The 23488-nt window shown below is 41.6% G+C and overlaps 2 long non-coding RNA genes across 3 annotated transcripts in view; both read right to left on the bottom strand.

Annotated features, from left to right (window-relative positions):
• Positions 1-1037: 1037 nt before the first annotated feature.
• LOC141277274 (uncharacterized) lies at positions 1038-6328 on the bottom strand. Its single transcript, XR_012328355.1, has 2 exons — positions 4704-6328; positions 1038-1693 (listed from the first exon to the last, which is right to left on the bottom strand). It is a non-coding gene; the product is annotated as an uncharacterized lncRNA (long non-coding RNA).
• A 9456-nt stretch (positions 6329-15784) lies between these two features.
• Positions 15785-23488, bottom strand: part of LOC109548621 (uncharacterized) — a 38250-nt gene continuing 30546 nt past the window's right edge. The window contains exons 4-5 of one of the 2 annotated variants that reach the window (XR_012328392.1): positions 22354-22522; positions 15785-16126 (exon numbers count right to left, since the gene is read on the bottom strand). This is a non-coding gene — a long non-coding RNA (uncharacterized lncRNA). The remainder of the gene's footprint in view (positions 16127-22353; positions 22523-23488) is intronic. The other variant, XR_012328393.1, reaches the window with a different exon arrangement.

A 23488-nucleotide genomic window follows, 5' to 3' on the forward strand; every position in this document is an offset into this window, starting at 1 on the left:
GTTTGGAACCAGAGTTTCCCAAAGCAGTGTTTCCACATTAATCCTCTCTCTCTCCCATCTTCTGCTATAGTGGGAAGTCCTGAAGGACAAAAAGAGATGTGTGTGCCTCTAAAGGGTATTCATATTTTAAGAAGTCAAATCTGTTGGTTCCCACGAATGCATATTATCTTTACAGCAATATATGTCAGAATTGTAAAACATATGGACTGTAAAACTTCTCTAAAAAGTCATTTTTAGTCACTGTCACCCGGCCTTTTTTCAACTATTCCCTAGATCCTTTCAGTTAATGTTCCAAAAGGCACTCAAGTTCAACATATTTAAAGGGAAATCCATTGTTTTACCCCCAAGGACTTTTTCTTCCTCCCAGTTTATTCACTGACACCTCCCTCTCCCTTGCTTTCTACGTACCATTAGTCATCAAAATTTATTGCTCCTGTCTTTTCATTCCCTCATTTTCTTTTTCTTTTTTTTTAAATACTTATTTATTTATTTTGGCTGTGCTGGGTCTCAGCTGAGGCACGTGGGATCTTTGTTGTGGCATGAGGGATCTTTAGTTGTGGCATGCGAACTCTTTTAGTTGCGGCATGCACGTGGGATCTAATTCCCCGACCAGGGATCAAACCCAGGCCCCCTGCATTGGGAGCGCAGAGTCTTAACCCACTGGACCACCAGGGAACTCCCATCATTCCTTCATTTTCTTGAATCTGTTCCTTTCCATTCAAAATGTCACCACTCTAATTTAGCTTCTGCCCTGACATGGTATGTTGCATTGTTCGAGGGCTTGATTAATCTCCTGTCCTGTCATCCTTCTGCCCTCTCTCTACTTTTATCTCATACACAGGTTCAGACCTGTCCTTCTAAGCAGTGGTCTTCAAACCCTTTTGAAAGCACACTCTACCAATAAAAATGCTTGAGCATGAATTCCTACTATAGTTATTTATTTCTAACTAATGTATACATATGACTTTGTACACATATACATGTACTTTGTAAAATGTACAGAAAAATAGAAAGTAAAAGGAAATAGAGAGGAAATGAATACTTTAAATTTTTATTTGCTTTCTTAAAGGTACAAAATCATTTTTGTTCTCCCTATAATTGAATAAATGTCACTGTTTTTTTAAATTATTGGTTAATAATTTGTGATGCAGAGATTCACAAGTATGTTTCTAACTTCACTGTCTTTTGAAAATAGGTTTTAATTGTCATCATAACCGAAGAAGATATTCACAAAGTTACATAGTACCAAATGCACCAAAAATGCATTACTGAATCCTATTATTCATTTTCATCCACCAACTATGCAAAGTGGTTTTTTTACAATTAATCTTTTATTTATTTATTTATGGCTGCACTGGGTCTTCGTTGCTGTGTGCGGACTTTCTCTAGTTGCAGCGAGCAGGGGTTACTCTTTGTTGGGGTGCATGGGCTTCTCGTGGTGGATTCCCTTGTTGCGGAGCATGGGCTCTAGGCGCGTGGGCTTCAGTAGTTGTGGCTCGTGGTTCTAGAGCACAGGCTCCGTAATTGTGGTGCATGGGCTTTGTTGCTCCGTAGCATGTGGAATCTCCCCAGACCAGGACTCCAACCGGTGTCCCCTGCATTGGCAGGCGGATTCTTAACCACTGCACCACCAGGGAAGTCCCATCAAAGAGTTATTCTTGCAAGCTCTTTGAAAGATATTATAAGTCTACATCTGGAATATTAATAGGTTAGAAGATTGTTTCCAATTTTTTTAAGCATGTAAATATAAATTTTTCATAGGCAATGATACAGTTGTATTAATTTCAGGAATAAAATAATAATGGAAACATTTCCAGGCATTTCAAATAAAATGCTCTCTCAATAAAAAGTGTTTATTTGCAAAAGCAGTTACTTTTTCATTCATTGTTAACACCATCTTTTCCTTAAAGGTACTGGTTAAATAAATGTATTTATTATTTTAATATCTGTTAGGTAGCACAGTATTGAAAGTCACTTGTCATAACAGAAAAGGTCAGGAATTTTGGAACACCGGTCTTTTTGTAAGAGAATAAGTAATTCATCTTTAAATTGACAATTCTTTTAACTCCTTTACCCTCAAGTGACCCGTGAACCTGTTTGATACAATTGATTTTTACTGTTGCTCCCCATCTCATTACAATATTATAAAGGTTCTGCCACCTAAAAATTTGGGGGGTTTGTTTTTGTTTTTATGAAAATGCTCTTAACAATGACACCCTAGAGCACACAAATTCCTCTCAGGAGGTTTCTCTTACCATTATGACACAACTTCTGTACAGACAAGTGTGGCTACCAGCATGAATTGATATATTAGATATCAGTAAAGTTTAATTTTTTTTGAAGAAAAATAAATAGAAATTGTAATATTTTTTCTGTATCCTAAGGCAGCATCTAATGTACACTCAGGAAAGAGCACAGGTACCCCCTTTGGAGGTCACTGTCGTAAAACATTGCTCTGACCCTGTCCCTCTTCTGCCAGGAGGCCAACGTCAGCAACGCACTGTTTGGCCTGAGCCAGTCTTTCTACTGGGCACAGTCTGACCTTAGCAACTTAGTTGCCAGTTATGGTTTTCTCGCCTTGTGTCCTCATTCGTCAATGCTTGGGATTGAGTCCCGGATTGAAAATAAATAGATGATAGATACATAGACAGATAGATAGGTAAATAGATAAAGTAATAACAACAACAATAATAGCAAATACTACAGCGCTTACTCCTTGCTTAGTATTGTTCTGCGTGCTTTACATACATTTATTTAATCCTCGTAACTCTCTAAAATAATATTATTATCCCCATTTTACGGAAGATAAAACTGAGACACAGAGATTATACAACTTCCCCAAAGTCACTGACTAGTAAATGGTAGAGGTGGGTGGGTTGGAGTCTAGGCAGTTTAACACCAGAGCCTGTGCTTATAGCACTTCATTGTTCTGCCCTGTCTCACGCCAACTTGTCATGGCTAATTGTAACAGGGGTGGAGAGGCATTGCTAAGTCAGACAGCTTTCAGCCAATAACATGGCCGATCCCAAGTTCAATATGAGGCAGTGCTGCTTCTGAGTGGATCAGATACTCAAGTTCAGAAACGCTGGCACTGGTTGGGGGTTGAAATATGAAAAAAGACTGGGAGCCAGAAATGGTTCAAAAGCTAGAGTGAAAAACAGAGACTGTGGTTGAGTCCAAGGAAAAGGATCTGGTTGCCAAGGAATAGGGTGACAGAGGAATACGAACAATAGCCACCAGTTGTTAATGCTAACTATGTCCCAAACACTGTCTTATTCACCTTATGTTCATTGTCTCTTTAACTCTTACGGTGGCCCTGTAAAGAAGGTACTGTTATGACTTCAATTTCTAGACAAAGAAACTGAGGCTTAGAAAAATGAAGCCATTTTCCTAAGCCCCATGGCTAAACTAAGTGGCTCAGCCAGGATTTGAACCTAGGTATGTCTGAATTACGTATGCTAAAGGATGGTTTGGTGTGGAGGAGTGCTCCAACCACTGTCTCTCCATAATTTCTATTAGTTTGCCCAAAGCCACCTCAAATACCTCAAATAAATATACAATCTAAGGAAAAACAACTCTGTGAATGCAATTTCAACACAAGACCTCCTCCAGATTGCTGTATCTTTGATCTGGTCCAGTCTTATTCCAAAGGTGTACTCTTAACGCAGGAGCGCTATACCTCCTCACCACTGCAAGTGTCAACAGATAAGAAAGACAAGAGTAAGCCTGCACTTGCACGCCCCTCCCCTCAACTTTGAGTTTAGAGCAAGTGACACAATGAATCCAGAATTGCATATGGTGCCCAGTGGCAGCTTTGGTGGGAGAAACATCCATTTGCAGGGGCTACAGTTTCAGCAGTGGGGTAGTGTCCAGTGCCTCTGGGGACCGTGGTCCAACCTGTGGCATTCAATGTTTCAGCACTTGTCACAGAATCTCCCTGGACTGACTTATGGCAACATTTAGGTTGTGGTCCTGACTGCTGCTGGGACTGCCGCCACCCCCTGCCACCCCGACTTCTTGTTTTGACCATTTTCAGAGCCTATTTCTCCATCCTTCCTAGCAATAGCTCTTCAGCAAATTTTCTTTTGTGCTTAAATCACCTAGTTTCTGTTGCTTGCAACTAAGAATTCTGACTGAACAATGATCAAATTTGCATTTACATTGTTTCTATCACAGTGCACCATATTTCCAAAATTTTAAAAAGAATTAATAGTAGATTGGTTCAAGATGGCAGAGTAGAAGGACGTGCTCTCACTCCCTCTTGCTAGAACACCAGAATCACAACTAACTGCTGAACAATCATCTACAGGAAGACACTGGAACTCACCAAAAAAGATACCCCACATCCAAAGACAAAGGAGAAGCCACAGTGAGATGGTAGGAGGGGCACAATCACAATAAAATCACATCCCATAACTGCTGGGTGGGTGACTCACAAACTGGAGAACACTTACACCACAGAAGTCCACCCACTGGAGTGAAGGTTCTGAGCCCCACCTCAGGCTTCCCAACCTCGGGGTCCGGCAACGGGAGGAGGAATTCCTAGAGAATCAGACTTTGAAGGCTAGCGGGATGTGATTGCAGGACTTCAACAGGACTGGGGGAAACAGAGACTCCACTCTGGAGGGCACACACAAAGTAGCGTGCACATCGGGACTCAGGGGAAGGAGCAGTGACCCCACAGGAGACTGAACCAGACATACCTGTTAATGTTGGAGGGTCTCTTGCAGAGGCAGGGCATGGCTCTGTCTCAAAGTGAGGACAAGGACACTGGCAGCAGAAGAACTGGGAAGTACTCCTTGGCGTGAGCACTCCCAGAGTCTGCCATTAGCCCCACCGAAGAGCCCGGGTAGGCACCAGTGTTCGGTCCCCATCAGCAGACAAGTGGATTGAAGTTTTACTGAACTCTGCTCACCAGAGCAACAGCCAGCTCTACCCACCACCCATCCCTCCCATCAGGAAGTTTGCACAAGCCTCTTAGATGGCCTCATCCACCAGAGGGCAGACAGCAGAAGCAAGAAGAACTACAATCCTGCAGCCTGTGGAACAAAAACCACATTCACAGAAAGATAGACAAGATGAAAAGGCAGAGGGCTATGTACCAGATGAAGGAACAAGATAAAACCCCAGAAAAACAACTAAATGAAGTGGAGATAGGCAACCTTCCAGAAAAAGAATTCAGAATAATGACAGTGAAGATGATCCAGGACCTCAGAAAAAGAATGGAGGCAAAGATCGAGAGGATGCAAGAAATGTTCAATAAAGATCTAGAAGAATTAAAGAACAAACAAACAGAGATGAACAATACAATAACTGAAATGAAAAATACACTAGAAAGAATCAATAGCAGAATAACTGAGGCAGAAGAACGGATAAGTGACCTGGAAGACAGAATGGTGGAATTCACTGCTGCAGAACAGAATAAAGAAAAAAGAATGAAAAGAAATGAAGACAGCCTAAGAGACCTCTGAGACAACATTAAATGTAACAACATTCACATTATAGGGGTCCCAGAAGGAGAAGAGGGAGAGAAAGGACCTGAGAAAATATTTGGAGAGATTATAGTTGAAAACTTCCTTAACATGGGAAAGGAAATAGCCACCCAAGTCCAGGAAGCACAGAGAGTCCCATACAGGATAAACCTAAGGAGAAACACGCCGAGACACATAGTAATCGAATTGGCAAAAATTAAAGACAAAGAAAAATTATTGAAAGCATCAAGGGAAAAATGACAAATAACATACAAGGGAACTCCTATAAGGTTAACAGCTGATTTCTCAGCAGAAACTCTACAAGCCAGAGGGAGTGGCATGATATACTTAAAGTGATGAAAGGGAAGAACCTACAACCAAGATTACTCTACCGGCAAGGATCTCATTCAGATTTGATGGAGAAATCAAAAGCTTTACAGACAAGCAAAAGCTAAGAGAATTCAGCACCACCAAACCAGCTCTACAACAAACACTAAAGGAACTTCTCTAAGTGGGAAACACAGGAGAAGAAAAGGACCTACAAAACCAAACTCAAAATAATTAAGAAAATGGTAATAGGAACATACATATCGATAATTACCTTAAACATGAATGGATTAAAGGCTCCAACCAAAAGATACAGGCTCACTGAATGGATACAAAAACAAGACCCATGCATATGCTGTCTACAATAGACCCACTTCAGACCTAGGGACACATACAGAATGAAAGTGAGGGGATGGAAAAAGATATTCCATGCAAATGGAAATCAAAAGAAAGCTGGAATAGCAATACTCATATCAGATAAACTAGACTTTAAAATAAAGAATGTTACAAGAGACAAGGAAGGACACTACATAATGATCAAGGGATCAATCCAAGAAGAAGATATAACAATTATAAATATATATGCACCCAACATAGGAGCATATTTTCTAAATAAAAGTAAATGAATAAATAAGAAAGTGAAAAGACAACCCACAAAATATTTGCAAATCATATATCTGATAAGGGATTGGTATTTAGGATATATAAAGAATCTTAACAACTCAAAAATAAGAAGAAAAATAACTCAGTGAAAATTTGGCAAAAGACTTGAATAGACATTTTTTCAAAGAACAATTGCAAATGGCCAATAAGAACATGAAAACATGCTCCCCATTATTACTCATTAGGGCAATGCAAATGAGAACCACAATGAAATTGCTAAAAGGTACCGAGTTTCTTTTGGAGACAATGAAAATGTTCCAAAACTGATTGTAGTGATGGTTGCACAACTGTGAATGTACTAAAACCCATGGAATTGTACACTTTAAATGGGTGAATTGTATGCAGGTGAATTATATCTTAATAAAGCCATCACCGGAAACCCACAATGAGATGCCACTTTACACCTACTAGGATGACTAAAATAGAAAAGACCGACGATAACAAATGATGACAAGTATGTCAAAACATTGCACCCCTCATACGTGGCTGGTGGGTTCATAAAATGATGCAGTCACTTTGAAAGTTCCTCAAAATGTTAAACATAGAGTTACCATATGACCCAGCAATTCCCCTCCTCAGTATATACCCAAGAGAAATGAAAACATAGTCCACACAAAAACCTGTACATGAATATTCATAGAAGCATTACTCACAATAGCTAAAAAGTGGAAACAATCTAATTGTGCATGAATTGATGAATGAATAAGCAAAATGTGGTATATCCATACAATGGAGTAATATTTGACCATCAAAAGAAATGAAGTCCTGATACATGCTATACCACAGATGAATTTTGAAACCATCATGCTAAGTAAAAGAGGTCAGACATAAAAGACCACATATTGTGTGATTACGTTTATAAGAAATGTCCAGAATAAGCAAATCCATAGAGACAGAATGTAGATTAGTGGTTTTTCAGGGACTGGAGGGAAGGAGGAAATAGGCAGTGACGACTAAGAGGCACAGGGGTTTTTCTGGAGTGATGAAAATATCCTAAAATTAGATAGTGATGGTTGCACAACACTATGAATATTCTGAAAACCACTGAATTGCACACTTTAAAAGGGCACATTTTATGTGAATTTTATATCAATAAACCTATTATTAAAGTTTTTTAAACAAATCATTAATATGGTAATGTGATACCATAAATCAGAATAGCATTATAAAGTCAAATAGTGAACAGGACTCTAGTGAAAATATAGAGTATGATTCTGTGTGTTATAGAATAAGCATCTGAAAATACGATTAAATTGCACAGGTAAGCAAAAGATAACAGTGCGAATAGTAAAAAGGATGATGAGTATCTGAAAATTGGATATTACTGGGCTAGCAAGTTATTCATCTGTATTCCTCAGTGTATTATTTATTATGAACTTGTTCATATATGAGCATAAAGCCACCCTTGATTTTTTATTGTCATTTTCAAACAAAAGTGACCTGCCTAGTAAAGAAATAATATTTTTCTAGAATAAGAACAAAACAATACTTTCCAAATGGAAGAATTTTGTTTCTAAAGGCAGGCAGAAAATATCAAAACTATAGCAACATCATTGCTATAGTAATGAAATCTACCTTTCTTCAGCAAAATCAGGCTGTAAATCATTCTATTGCCAAATAGGTATAAATCCAATTACGAAGCTAATGACACATTTTATGCTTGAAGAGAAAGGGAACAAAAGTCCTTTATAAAGTCTAGGCAATTGCAAAAATTCAATGGCATACAATGTGAAAGAGCAATTACTATCATGTGTGCATCCTGGAAGCTATTGCCCATTGCATAGGAAGGAAACGGCTGATATGCTATGTACAAATCAGCCCTTGACATATGTGTGCTACATATATGAGGGGAAAACGCTCCATGACATTTAATTCTATTTATCGCTACAGATGCATGCTACAGGAGAAGAAATTTTTCATCTACAAAAATTATTTTCTGAGAAAATATATGTTGGAGTCGGTACTGATGAAAACCTGGCCATATGTTTAGCAAAGAAAGGTTGCACTTGAATGCCAATCTTCTGCTTCATTCCTAGAGAATGATTAGCAGACAACATGCACCCTGACCTTGAATCAAGGATAAAGGCAAGAGTGAAGATCGCAGATATGTTCAGGTCACAACCACTGAGTGAATGTCTTTTTAGCGAGAAGAAACAAGATTCTGCTTTTCTAAGTGGAGACATGTTGTCTGCTGAAGAAAGTCACTCCCACACATTTTTTTAAATAAAGGAAGGGATTTTTGGTATTTCTTCGTGACACTCATAATGCCTGCAGAGACATTTCTCTATTTTCAAGTGGATTATCTCGGCTCTGTGTTCACAGTCTCGCATGGCCTGAACCTGTCACTTCAAGATGGATATAGCAACAAGTTTTAAAAGTTGAAAATAAACCAGCAGAATTTCTTAAGAAGATATAAACAAGCTGAATTAATTATTTGTTGCTACATAACAACTTATCCCCAAACTCAGCAGTATAAAACAACAAACAGGGCTTCCCTGGTGGCGCAGTGGTTGAGAGTCCGTCTGCCAATGCAGCGGACGCGGGTTCGTGCCCCGGTCCAGGAAGATCCCACATGCCGCGGAGCGGCTGGGCCCGTGAGCCGTGGCCGCTGAGCCTGCGCGTCCGGAGCCTGTGCTCTGCAACGGGAGAGGCCACGACAGCGAGAGGCCCGCGTACCGCAAAAAACAAACAAACAAACAAACATTTATGATCTCACAGTTTCTGTGGGGCAAGAATCTGGGTGCAGCTTAGCTGGGTGCCTCTGGCTCAGGGTTCCTCACAAGGCAGCGGTCAAGCTATTGGCTGGAGCTGCAGTTGTCTCAAGGCTCGACCGGAGAAGGATCCACTTCCAAGCTCACTTGGGCGGCTGTTGGCAGGACTCAGTCATCCCTGGCTGTTGGCTGGAGATGGCAGTTCATCCAGTGCCACGTGCCCCTCCATTCACCCCGAGGCCATCTCACAACATGGCAGCTGGCTTCCCTCAGGGTAAGTAAGAGAGTAAGAGAAGGCCAGCCAGACGGAAGCCACAGTCTTTTCGTAACCTAATCTCAGAAGTGACATCCATCCCTTCTGCCCTAATCTATTTGTTAGAAAAGAGTCAGTAGGTCCTGCCCATGCACAGGGAGAGGAGATTACACACAGGTATGGGGACCAGGAGGTAGGGATCATTAGGGCCCTCTCAGAGGCTGCCTGCCACAGTAACCATATACTTCGTGGGTGTGCTTTTACTTGGACCAGGTGTCACACAATTCACCAGGTCTTGATCAGTGAAGCTCTCTACTCCTCCATTTGGCATGGGCTGAATTCTCAGTGTTCTGTGATCCAGGAGGCCAAACTTGACCAGCCATGTCAGTTGCTGAAGATGGGTGTAAGGTCTAAATCAAAGCCTCATTTAGAAGTCCAGTGTCTGTGCATACACCTGTATTATAGAGCTAGTGGGTATTCCTCCACCCCCTTCAGCTGGGATGGCTGTTTGGTGGGAGAGGTCTAAACCTATTGTTCTTCCTTCCCATGGCAGGAATAAAGGTTGTCTTCAGTAAGCGTGCCATTTCAGCTGGGATACATTGAGAAATGGATTCATCCTAGTTCCTCAAATAGAGTTGGTCTGACCTGACTGAAACAGCAGTAGAGTGGGTTTGACCTGAGAGGATTCTCCATCGTTATGCATTGGGAGTAGGCTTTCAAACTTTAGGCATTTTTTGTTTCGGCCAGTCAGCCCAAATAAGAGTGGCTTGAATTAGGGCAGTGAGCCTTTCATCGATCTGCTTTACCAGGGATGAGTGACTGTTGGTCATCCTCCAATCTCCATTTTCCTCTTTGTCCTTAGTAAAAAAAATCTCAATTACTAGCTGGGCACATGGCTGCCAGGAGAAAGGACAACAATGGTCAGTTTTCTTGCAGTCAGATGTGGTCATGTGACTGTGTTCTGGCCAATGAAATATAAGCATAGTTGGTATAAGCAATATAAGTAGATGGTGTGAGCAATTTTGAGGAAGTGACCCTACAGGAAAGCAGTATACCCTTCTATAGCCTTTTTCCTTTATGTTAGCTAGAATATGCATGTAATGACTGAAACTGTAGCAGTCATATTGAGTTAACCTTGGGAGTAGAAGCTATGCAGGATGAAACAACATGAAAGAAGGACACTCTGGCAGACCACATCAATCTTGGGATGACTATCTTTGGATTTCTTATACGTGAAAGAGAAATAAATTTGCATTTTTGTTTGAGCCATGTCTTGATTTTTCTGTTACTCCTGACTGAAGCTAATCCTAACTACAGATGTGGCTTTGTCCAAGTGCAGATCCTAAATGTATGCAATTCACATCTAGTCTTGCTATGACCTGAGCTGCCCCACTACTTCCTACTTCTCTTCTAATGGGCAGGTATTGTTTCCAAGTATAGGGCAGAAAGCTATAGCAAACGTTGCCAGGTTCCCACTGGTAATGGGTGAGGACCTAGGATGGGCTGACTGGCTGTATCCAGATTATGGGGCAATCTGCAGTGAGCTGGATGTACATGTTGAACCCCAGGGGTGGGGCTACATCAGGGCAGGGGCTAGTCCTTGGGGTTCTCTTCGGGTAGCAGGGCTAGCAGGAGGCTGTGGGACCCTGAGCTCTCCTGCCATCTGCCATGGGTGCTGCCTAAGTCCAAAGGCCTGACAGGTTCACAATCTGTAGGTCAAGTCCCTGTCTAACTCAGATATGCAGAGCCAGCAGGTACCTTTAAGAACAAGGGGTGGGAGTTGCCAGGGACAAGGAAGTACAGATAAAAGATAAGCAAAGCTGTCTTCTGAAAGTAGGCAGGGAATAGACACAAACAAAAAACCCATATCGAGCACCAACGTGCACAGTGTTTGCGTTGTGTATGCAATGCCAGCCAGAGGGCCCTGGGAAACAAAGGCCATGTCTGTTTTCCTTTCACAGCCTCTGCTCTACGGTATCAATGACCTTCTCTAGTGAAACCCACACCCAGGCTTATGCCAGGGCTATGCTCAGCTCTCACTCTCCTTTTCACGGCATACCAAGAAATAACTTGCCTCAGGGCACACACAGGGGATGTTTCTGGGGCATTTTGTGCCGATGAGAGCAGTGGAGAATCCAAGGTATCCACCAGTTTCTTAGGTTCAAAGTATTCCTATTGTAAAATGCAAGTCCAGCCTTGTGGAAAGAGCAGGAATTCACCTTAAGGAACAGGAGAGTTTCAGTAAATTTATTACCTACTGTCAAAATTCTAGACCATGCACATTTTTCTGAATGCTCTGAACTAAATTTAACTTTAGTTTGATAAACTTACTCCATTATCTTCAGACTGTTCTATCTTGGTATGCACTGGCCCAAGAATACCCCTTGTTCAAAATCCATTACCAGTGCCAATTATTTTAAAATACATTTCCCAAAAATCAGGCAAAGGGACCTTCACTGGTCCAGAAGGGGTCAGTGTGGGAGGCTCGGTGTGGAATACAAAGTGTTTGGGTCCTCAAGTCAGGCAGACCTGCACTGAGATCAAGACTCTCACACTGGAGTCCAAAGATACTATCTGTAGCTGTGGAACAAGAAATGAAGGGGTACATCCATTGCTTAGAGTTACAAGATGACCAGCTGAAGAACTAAAAATATTGATAAAATCTTACCGGGAAGCAGCTTGGGAGATGAAAGGGAAATGCTGTTAGTGCACTAGAGCCTGTTCTCTCACAGCAGGAGGTCAATTGATAAATCACGAAACGATATTCCTGCACTGTTGGTGGAAATGAAAACTGGTGCGGCCACTATGGAAAGCAGTATGAAGGTTCCTTAAAAAACTAAAAATCGAGGGGCTTCCCTGGTGGCGCAGTGGTTGAGAGTCCGCCTGCCAATGCAGGGGACACGGGTTCGTGCCGCGGAGCGGCTGGGCCCGCGAGCCATGCCCGCTGGGCGTGCGCGTCCAGAGCCTGTGCTCCGCGGCGGTGAGAGGCCCGCGTACCGCAAAAAACAAAAACGAAAACAAAAAAACTAAAACTTGAGTTATCATATGATCCTGGAATCCCACTCCTGGACTTATATCCAGAGAAAACTCTAATTTAAAAAGATACATGCACCCTAGTGTTTACAGCAGCACTATTTACAATACCCAAGCCATGGAAGCTACATAGATGTCCATTGACAGATGAATGGATAAAGAAGATGTAGTATATATATATGTGTGTGTATATATGTATATATATATATGGTGTGTATATATATATATGTATGTATATATATACGTATATATATATGGTGTATATATATATAGGAATATTAGCCATAAAAAAGAATGAAATAGTGCCATTTGCAGCAACATGAACGGACCTAGAGACTATCATACTAAATGAAGTAAGTCAAACAGAGAAAGACAAATATCATATGATATCACTTATATGTGGAATCTAACATATGATACAAATGAACTTATTTACAAAACAGAAACAGACTCACAGACATAGAAAACTAACTTATGGTTACCAAAGGGGAAAGGGGGGTGGGATAACTTAGGAGTCTGTGATTGGCAGATGCAAGCTACTGTGTATAAAATAGACAAACAATAAGATCCTACCATATAGCACAGGGTACTGTATTCAATATCTTATAATAAACTGCAATGGAAAAGAATTTTTAAAAAGAAATAATGATATTTTTTCAACACATGTTTATGACGTGCCAAGCACTGTTCTAGGTATCCAGGATACAAACATAAAATACTAAACTAAAAAAAGCCACTGTACTCAGTATTCTACTAATAAGCCTATTGGTTAAAGGTGGAGACATTAAGATGACTACCAGAAGAAACAGTGAAAGTCTGAAAAGAGTTCCTTTGGGGAGTGGATTTAGGATATGTATATACACACCTTTCTTAGATATAAAAAATTTTAAATTATCAACAAAATATTCTACTACCTACTAGCTATATATCCTTGAATAGATTAAATCCCCTGGGCCTCTGTTCTTTTGTCTGGAAATTGGGAATAATGACTATTTATTACAGGAGTACCTGGCATAAAGTAGGCATGAAAATGTCAGTCCCTCCCCTCTGTCTCCCATGTAATATTTTGTAGCTCAAGGTCTTCAGGCGGAGAAGTGACATCCGTTCCTGGGTTTGACTGGCCTGAGCAAGTCACATGACTTTTCTTTGCCTGCTTCTGTCCATCTGACACAAAGCTGCTCATCTCAAATTTCTCTGAGTGCTACAAGAACGGGATGTACACTGGTGAAAACTGAGCATTGTGAAAGAACACTGACCCAGTATTAACATGGTTTCCATTTGGATGATACTGTGCAGTTATTCGTGTCCTGTTTACTGCTCACTTATGGATAGCTAAGGTAAATCCCCTATCCTGACCAGTATTATTGCCTCAGAACTTTCACAATTGGCTACTTTAATCCCTGAGGCACTGAGGGCCTCATGATGCAAGGGAGAGAACAATTGTGAATGAGAGAGAGAGAGAGAGATCACTGTGTGAGATCACGATGTAATTAGTAGAAAAACACCAAAGATGTCAGCACGACAGAGCAAGGACGACTGCTGACATCCAAGCTGGCCGTAAAGGGGAAAGTGTGCATATATGATCCTCTGTGTGTCTACACATATACAAATACGCAGGGGGATGTGCCTGCAGGTTCTGTGATGTGTCAGTGGGTGGGGTGGGGCAGGAGGAGGAGAGTAGCTTAGGGGTGGGGTGCAAGCAGCAATGTGCTGGTAAAGGTCTAACAGCCCATCCTGGAGAAGAGAGCCCTGATTTGTAACGGTTGCCAATTTCAATGGTGTAAATGCTCCCAATGAGGCCAATTTCAATGTACCAAGTTGAAGTCACTGAATGCAGAGTTGAGAAGAAAAGCGCAGAGGCAGCTCTTACTAGTCGGTACTGGCAGTTCCACCACGTTGCTGGCTGCAGTTTCCAGCACCATATTCTCTTTCAAAAACAGAAGCAACTCCTTACACTCATCTGCTTCTACATTTGTGGATATTGCTTTAACTGGTATTCCAAAATCCAATCCATAAATCCCAAACAGAATTGTTCATTCAACCCTGGTTGATTATTTAATCCTCTGTAAACTTCATGGTTTATCCCAGCTCACAGGAATTCTGGAACCAGAGTTCTGTTTGGTTGGTTTTTTCCTCCGAAATCTACACAATGGTTGGCAAGACCATTTGTTTATTCAGAAAGCAGCCAACAGGATGCTACAGGCTTGTTAGTTCACCTGAAGATTTGGCAAACTTCTACTGGCCAAGGAAAGCTCTGAGCAGGCAAGAAGGAGCCCCCTCACTTCTGGTGCCCTCACAGTTACAATTCTTTGGAAATTAAGTTGCTGTCTGGTTCTTTGGCACATGTATGAATCTCTTCCTCATCCCACAGAAAACTCTGGTTAGTCTCCAGGGACTTTGAAACTCTCCCCCACCTCCTTCCTCCCTGACATCCTGTATCCTGGAGCCAGACAGGCTAGATCCAAGCCCTGTGGGGCCTAATGTTTATATACTCAGGGGTCTTCTTTAAGGAAAAGAATTACAAATATAATTACAAATATAAAGCTACTGAGGTCAGGGCCTTTAGAATGAGCCTGTGCAAATGAGGGTCTCCAGCTGAAGCATCATTGGCTTCCAGTAAATATGCCCCTGGAGTCAGACTACACTCAGAAGGAAATTGGATGTTTGCCTGGTGTTGGTGAGTGGTGGAATGTCCTGTATTTTTTTTCCTTTCGGTTGAGGAGGAAGCTCCAGACCCCTGCTTCTGATTAAAAACTCTGCCTTCGAGCCTGACACTGGAAGACATTATCCGATTTCTTCTTAGAAAGCCATTTTATTCTGCATCATTCCTGCTGTATCACATGGCTACTTCCCCACTGCTTGATACAGAATACGCCAGTTATGCCTGTAACAGGCAGAGATCTGCCCCATTGGTCCAAGGACATATCTTCTCTAACCCCTAGCAAAGTCTAACTTCAGAATCACTGTGGATAAAAAGGGACCTCTAGTGGTCAATCTCAAAGGTCACATCACTGCGACCTTCTACCTATCCTCTGAAAGGTGTTCTGACCTGTCAACTCTGGGTTGCCAGTCTAAGAAGTGGAGGAAGTAAAATATAGGATAGTTAAGAGGAATTTTGCATTTTGATATAGGTAGGGTGTGGAGGGTAAGATGGCTTCCACTGCATGGCATGTAGAAGATGTAGTGGATGGTTTTCTGTATACTTGCACTCAAAATCTATTCATCTCCTAGCATGATTGGACCCAGTGCTGTGCCAGGGAATGAAGGGATATAGGGGAAGCAGAAATGTGATTTCAGCCCAAAGTAGTAGATGTCTGCATTTTGAAAGCTGAACGTAGTACTGTGAAAGAGTATGTTTTATTTTTTTATTTTTTTAAAATTTTTTGGCTTCGTTGGGTCTTTGTTGCTGCGCATGGGCTTCCTCTAGTTGCGCCAAGCGGAGGCTGCTCTTCGTTGCACTGCAAGGGCTTCTCATTGCGGTGGCTTCTCTTGCTGCGGAGCACGGGCTCTAGGCGCGTAGACTTCAGAAGTTGCAGCACGCAGGCTCAGCAGTTGTGGCTCGCGGGCTTATTTGCTCCGCGGCATGTGGGCTTCCCCGACCAGGGATCAAACCCATATCCCCTGAAATGGCAGGTGGATTCTTAAACACTGCGCCAGCAGGGAAGTCCCTGAAATAGTATATTTTAATATTTTATTAAAATCTTGACTCTTGAGAAGCTAATTGAAAAAGCAGAGATGACCTCCCCAGAGAAATATCCACACGCACTCGCACACACGTTTTTGCCTGAAATTCAGGGATTTTACTGACACTCTAAAATTCATCCCTAGTGGTTCAAGAAGCCAAGTTAAGAAACTCTGAAGTAAGGCATTTGGAAAAGGATACAGTGTGGCAGCGAGGAATCCTGAATGGATTCTAACCCTGTGTCACTTTAGGAACAAGTCGCTTTACCCCTCTGAACTTCACTTCCTCACCTATTAAAAAACAGGAGGATTAGACAGAAGTAGAGTTGCCACATAAAAGACAGAACACCTAGTTAAATCTGAATTTCACATAAATAAAGGGTTTTTTTCGTATAAGTATATTCCAAATATTGGCTTTGTCATAAATTAACAGATAGTAGGTGCACAGGACATAGTTATACTAAAAAATTATTTGTTACTTATCTGAAATTCACATTTAATGGGTGTCGTATTTTTAATCTGGCAACCCTAGATAGGTGGCCTTTCAGGTCTTGATTTAAGGTCTAGGATTTTGGGGGATGAAGGAATCCTAATGGAGGATGGGAAGTTAGAGGATCATTAATTACTGTTTACAAGCTGGAAATTCTGAAGTTCCATGACCAATTTTAAGCAGTTTAGTTGAAACTGTGTCGGATTCTAGATGGAAAGGCACCACACTGGGTCCCTGCATTGCTCAAAGAACCACTCTGTCATTGCAAGGCTGTGACTACCAGATTTCTAAGTTTTCTTTTACATTAAAACCCTCAGTTGTATTTCCAGTGACTGGCCAGATGACCCTGATGGCCTGTGACCCTCCACCCATTTGCTGAGCTGCTGCCTCTGTCACATCAAGCTTGGTGACAGCAGATGTGAAGGCTGCAGCTCAAAGGCCTTTGGGGATGGCACGTGTCAGCAGTCAGCTGTGCTGCCCATCGGGTCTTTCCTCCTCGTTGTCTGTTTCCCTCTCTGTTCTTCATTCCCACACAGCGGAAGTACTGTGAGGTCTGTGCACCAGCAGAGTCATTTTCCCACGGGGCAGCCCTGTGTACACATTCTCTTCCAGGGCAGAGCACCCAATTTACCTCCGAGTAGGCATCCTCCCCATCTTTCCCCCCCTCCCTCCCTTCCTTTTTTCCTTTCTTCCTTCCCTCCTTCCTTCCTTTCACTACTGTTTCCTGAGTACCCACCATGCACTAGGCACTGTGCTAGGCACTTACCCTGAGCTGAGGGGCTTCTACCTTCATCACCCGCATCAATACTTAGTCCCATAGTCCATGGTTCGCAAAATGAGACCCCTGAACAACCATGTCAGTCACCTGGGAGTTTGTTAAAGATGAGATTCCTGATGAAGGAAAGGTGCCCAGAGACTCCACAGGTGCTTCTTGGGCTCACTTAAATCAGATGGCCATGGCTGCCAGTTCTTGGACCCCTTCCTCTGCCCAGAAGTACATGGGCCTGATGTGGAGCAGACTGTTTCTACTCTCAGGAATTTCCACATTTGAGGCTGCCTGTCTTCTGTCCCTCTGGGCCTGAGCCACTTGTGGAGGACGTGGAGTATTGGACTCTGTTAATACTCCAACCAGCGAAACTACTTAGGCTTAATGGTTAACTACTGGGCTTAACTACTTATGGCAAAATGGTTTCCTCTCTCGTCGGTCCTAGGAAAGAGGAATGTTCCAGGGACAACTTATATGTTCTTGGACAAAGCACGTCACTTCTTTGACTCTCTAGAAGGGGCGCCATGATAACGTTTTTTAATCTGAAAATGCACTCTAACTGGCTCCTAATCATTGTTAACCCTCTAGAAATGTAAGACGCTTGAAGACCAGGAGCTTTGTTTTGCTCATCTTTGTATCTCCCAGGGTACCAACCTAATGTTGTGGAGTTAAGGGAGCACCATTCGTTTTATAGACATTATCCATTGTATAGTTATTAAAACAGTTCTCCACAGATGGCAGGAGAGTGACTTGAAAAGCCAAGTCTTACTAATTCATGACAAAGCTACCATCTTGGTTTGGATGGGACTGGCAACCCCATTGCTTAGAGTGTTCAGCACATAGCAGACACTCAATAAATACTAAATACTTTTCCTCAACATTTTATTTATGAAAATGTCAAACATACAGAAGAGTTGAAAGAATAGTACAATGAATATCTATAGACCACTACCTAACTCTAGATTCAGTAAATGTTAACATTTTGCTGTATTTGCTTTGTGAGTGTGTTTATTTATTTTTGCTGAATCATTTGAAAGTTAGTTGCAATCACTGTGACACATAAGTATTTCAGTAGGCATCTCTTAAGAATGAGGACATTCTCCTATATAACAATAATACCATTATTACACGTAAGAGTAATTAACCGTTATTTCCTAACCACCTAGTACCCACTTGTAAAAGTTGATGTTGGTGCCCTACTCACATTCCCTTGGCCTGCCTAGAGGTCACCCGCAAACAATTCCCGTATAGCCAATGACTTCCTGAGGGTCTGCCTGGACATTCACAGCCAGACCAAGAGAGTGCACTCTGCCTTCACAGGGTGGGCTGGAAGTGCTGGGGAGTCAACACCCCAAAAGTGCCCCTTAACCAATGATGGAGGAAAGTTGGTAGATAGATACTCAAGCTTCCTTCCCCTGCATGAGTTGATTCTGAGGTGTGTTCCACAGAGCTTGTCAAAGGGTCCACAGCAACAGTCGCCCATAGTAACCTGTTCATTAACACATCCTTTATTAGTTTTCCTTCCTTCCCTATCTCACTACCTTACTGTGCTTCCTGAGATCACCTTTAAATAAACTACTTGCATGCAAAGTTTTATCTTCAGGTCTGTTTTGGAGGGACCCAGAACCAAGATATCAGTCCTCTGCTAAGTTCATTTTAAAATGAGAACCAGGGCTTCCCTGGTGGCACAGTGGTTAAGAATCCACCTGCCAATGCAGGGGACACGGGTTCAAATCCTGGTCTGGGAAGATAACACATGCCTGGTCTGGGAAGATACCACATGCTGTGGAGCAACTAAGCCCGTGAGCCACAACTACTGAGCCCGTGTGCCGCAACTGCTGAAGTCCGTGCGCCTAGAGCCCATGCTGTGCAACCAGAGAAGCCACCGCAATGAGAAGCCCGCACACCGCAACGAAGAGTAGCCCCCGCTCGCTGCAACTAGAGAAAGCCCGCGCGCAGCAACGAAGACCCAACACAGCCAAAAATAAATAAATAAAGTTAATAAATAAATGTAAAAATCTTTAAAATGATAGCAAAACACAGTGCCCTTAGATCCATACAGAAGCAAACTCAAAATCTGCTTACATGGAGCTTGCAACCCAGTCAACAGGAAATGCTCTTAGTTATGATTCTTACTGGAAGAATGCTATAGTGAGGCTGTGTTTATTTATTATGCCCTGCCCAGCCTATATTAATAATAATAATAGCTAATGCTTAATAAGAGCTTACTGTGTGGCTGCTTCACATGCTTTATTTCATTTAATCCTCAAGTGACCTTGTAGGGAGGGCACTATTATTATTCCCATTGTATTGATGAAGAACCTGAGGACCCTAGGAGTAAAAAGGTTTATGAACTCATACAGCTAGCAAGCAGCAGATCTCTGGTGCTCTTAACCAATGTATTAAAATGTACAGATGACCATAAATATTTTTTATTCTATTCTTGTATGAATGGGAACAACAGTACTTGCCAGATAAAATTCATGTTGCAACAACACCATAAACATGTATTTTTAAAAATTTCTTTTATCGAAGTGTAGTTGACTTACAATGTTGTGTTAATTTCTGCTGTACAGCAAAGTGATTCAGTTATACATATATATACATTCTTTTTCATATTCTTTTCCATTACGGTTTATCACAGAATATTGTACATAGCTCCCTGTGCTATACAGTAGGACCGTGTTGTTTACCCATTCTATATATAATTACATCTACTAACCCCAAACTCCCAGTCCATCTCTCTGCCTCTCTCCTCCCACTTGGCAACCACAGTCTCTTCTCTATGTCTGTGAGTTTGTTTCTGTTTCGTAGATAAGTTCATTTGTGTCATATTTTAGATTCCATGTATAAGTGATATCATAAACATATGTATTTTAAACCAATTAAAAATGTTATCTTCATTATTCAACATAGTTTTGGAAGTCCTAGCCACGGCAATCAGAGAAGAAAAAGAAATAAAAGGAATACAAATTGGAAAAGAAGAAGTAAAACTGTCACTGTTTGCAGATGACATGATACTATACATAGAGAATCCTAAAGACGCCACCAGAAAACTACTAGAGCTAGTCAATGAATTTGGTAAAGTAGCAGGATATAAAATTAATGCACAGAAATGTCTGGCATTCCTATACACTAATGATGAAAAATCTCAAAAAGAAATTAAGGAAACACTCCCATTTACCATTGTAACAAAAAGAATAAAATACCTAGGATTAACCTACCTAGGGAGACAAAAGACGTGTATGCAGAAAACTATAATACACTGATGAAAGAAATGAAAGATGATACCAACAGATGGAGAGATATACCATGTTCTTGGATTGGAATAATCAATCAATATTGTGAAAATGACTCTACTACCCAAAGCAATCTACAGATTCAATGCAATCCCTATCAAATTACCAATGACATTTTTTACAGAACTAGAACAAAAAATCTTAAAATTTGTATGAAGACATAAAAGACCCCAAATAGGGGCTTCTCTGGTGGTGCAGTGGTTGAGAGTCTGCCTGCTGATGTAGGGGACACGGGTTCGTGCCCCGGTCCAGGAGGATCCCACATGCCGTGGAGTGGCTGGGCCCGTGAGCCATGGCCGCTGAGCCTGCGTGTCCAGAGCCTGTGCTCCGCAACGGGAGAGGCCACAGCGGTGAGAGGCCCACGTACTGCAAAAAAAAAAAAAAAAAAAAAAAAAAGACCCCAAATAGCCAAAGCAGTCTTGAGGGAAAAAAACGGAGCTGGAGGAATCAGACTCCTTGACTTCAGATTATACTACAAAGCTACAGTAATCAAGACAATATGGTACTGACACAAAAACAGAAACATAGATCAATGGAACAAGATAGAAACAAGCCCAGAGGTAAACCCACGCACCTATGGTCAACTAATCTATGACAAAGGAGGCAAGGATATACAATGGAGAAAAGACAGTCTCTTCAATAAGTGGTGCTGGGAAAACTGGACAGCTACATGTAAAAGAATGAAATTAGGACACTCCCTAACACCATAAACTCAAAGTGGATTAGAGACCTAAATGCAAGACCGGACACTATAAAACTCTTAGAGGAAAACATAGCAAGAACACTCTCTGACATAAATCACAGCAAGATCTTTTCTGATCCACCTCCTAGAGTAATGGAAATAAAAACAAAAATAAACAAATGGGACCTAATGAAACTTAAAAGCTTTTGCACAGCAAAGGAAACCATAAACAAGATGAAAATACAACCCTCAGAATGGGAGAAAATATTTGCAAACGAATCAACCGACAAAGGATTAATCTCCAAAATATATAAACAGCTCATGCAGCTCAATATTAAAAAAACAAACAACCCAATCCAAAAATGGGCAGAAGACCTAAATACACATTTCTCTAAAGAAGACATACAGATGGCCAAGAAGCATGTGAAAAGCTGCTCAACATCACTAATTATTAGAGAAATGCAAATCAAAACTACAATGAGGGGCTTCCCTGGTGGTTCAGTGGTTGAGGGTCTGCCTGCCGATGCAGGGGACACGGGTTCATGCCCCGGTCTGGGAGGATCCCACATGCCGCGGAGCGGCTGGGTCCATGAGCCATGGCCGCTGAGCCTGCGCGTCCGGAGCCTGTGCTCTGCAATGGGAGAGGCTGCAACAGTGAGAGGCCTGCGTACCGCAAAAAAATAAAAAAATAAAAAAACTACAATGAGGTATCGCCTCACACCAGTTAGAACGGGCATCATCAGAAAATCTACAAACAACAAATGCTGGAGAGGGTGTGGAGAAAAAGGAACCCTCTTGAACTGTTGGTGGGAATGTAAACTGATACAGCCATTATGGAGAACAGTATGGAGGTTCCTTAAAAAACTAAAAATAGAATTACCATATGACCCAGCAATCCCACTACTGGGCATATACTCAGAGAAAACCACAATTCAAAAAGACACATGCACCCCAATATTCATTACAGCACTACTTACAATAGCCAGGTCATGGAAGCAACCTAAATGCCCATCGACAGATGAATGGGTAAAGAAGATGTTGTACATATATACAATGGAATATTACTCAGCCATAAAAAGGAGCGAAATTGGGTCATTTGTTGAGACGTGGATGGATCTAGAAACTGTCATACAGAGTGAAGTAAGTCTGAAAGAGAAAAACAAATATTGTATATTAACACATATATGTAGAACCTAGAAAAATGGTACAGATGAACCGGTTTGCAGGGCAGAAATTGAGACACAGATGTAGAGAACAAACATATGGACACCAAGGGGGGAAAGCCGTGGGAGGGTGGGGATGGTGGTGTGCTGAATTGGGAGAGTAGGATTGGCATGTATACACTGATGTGTATAAAATTGATGACTAGTAAGAACCTGCTGTATAATAAATAAATAAATAATAAATAAATAAATAAATAAAAATGTTATCTTCAAATTACTAATTCTTGAAAGTGTAAAGCAAGGATTCTCAGTCAGTTGAGAGCCTCAAAGGGAGAAAACTTTCCCCTGCCATGCCTGTCTTAGCACAGCTCATATACTACACTTGGGTTGCCAGTGGTAAGTAATATTTTTCCAGCATTATTTAAGTTGTGTGGAATCTTCCAGTGTTTCAGCTGCTATGAAAATCAGACTCCCCTCAGACTTGCCCTATCACAATTCTCAGGCTGTCAGATTATCAAGCACAGCCTTCTAACTTGAGCATGACAACTCTCAGTGAGGTTTGCTACAATTTTCGCACAAGGTCAGGCTTTCTTGGAACAATTACATCCTTGTTAGTAATACCTGGCCCCACCCAGTAACTTAAGTACACAGAAAAACTTGGATCTTAAGAAGATGCCTTTCCCAATTACTCTCTTCTCTAAGAATCCACAAAGAGAAACAGACTTTGAACCCAATGTACCTTATTTACTTGACCCTACTGTCATAAAGTGTTCAAATTCAAGTATTATAAAGATGGTAACAGGAAAAGGATTCAGGGTTCCCAGACGGAGGAACGATTGGCCAAGGAAGTCAGCTTTCAGAGCTCAGTGGGTAAGCGGTAAGACTTTGTCTTGTATAGAAAGTAAAGGGTCATGAAAATTAAAAACAAATCAAGTGAGAGAAATTCATT

This window comes from Tursiops truncatus, chromosome 20 (assembly GCF_011762595.2).
Source record: "Tursiops truncatus isolate mTurTru1 chromosome 20, mTurTru1.mat.Y, whole genome shotgun sequence".
Taxonomy (NCBI): Eukaryota; Metazoa; Chordata; class Mammalia; order Artiodactyla; family Delphinidae; genus Tursiops; species Tursiops truncatus.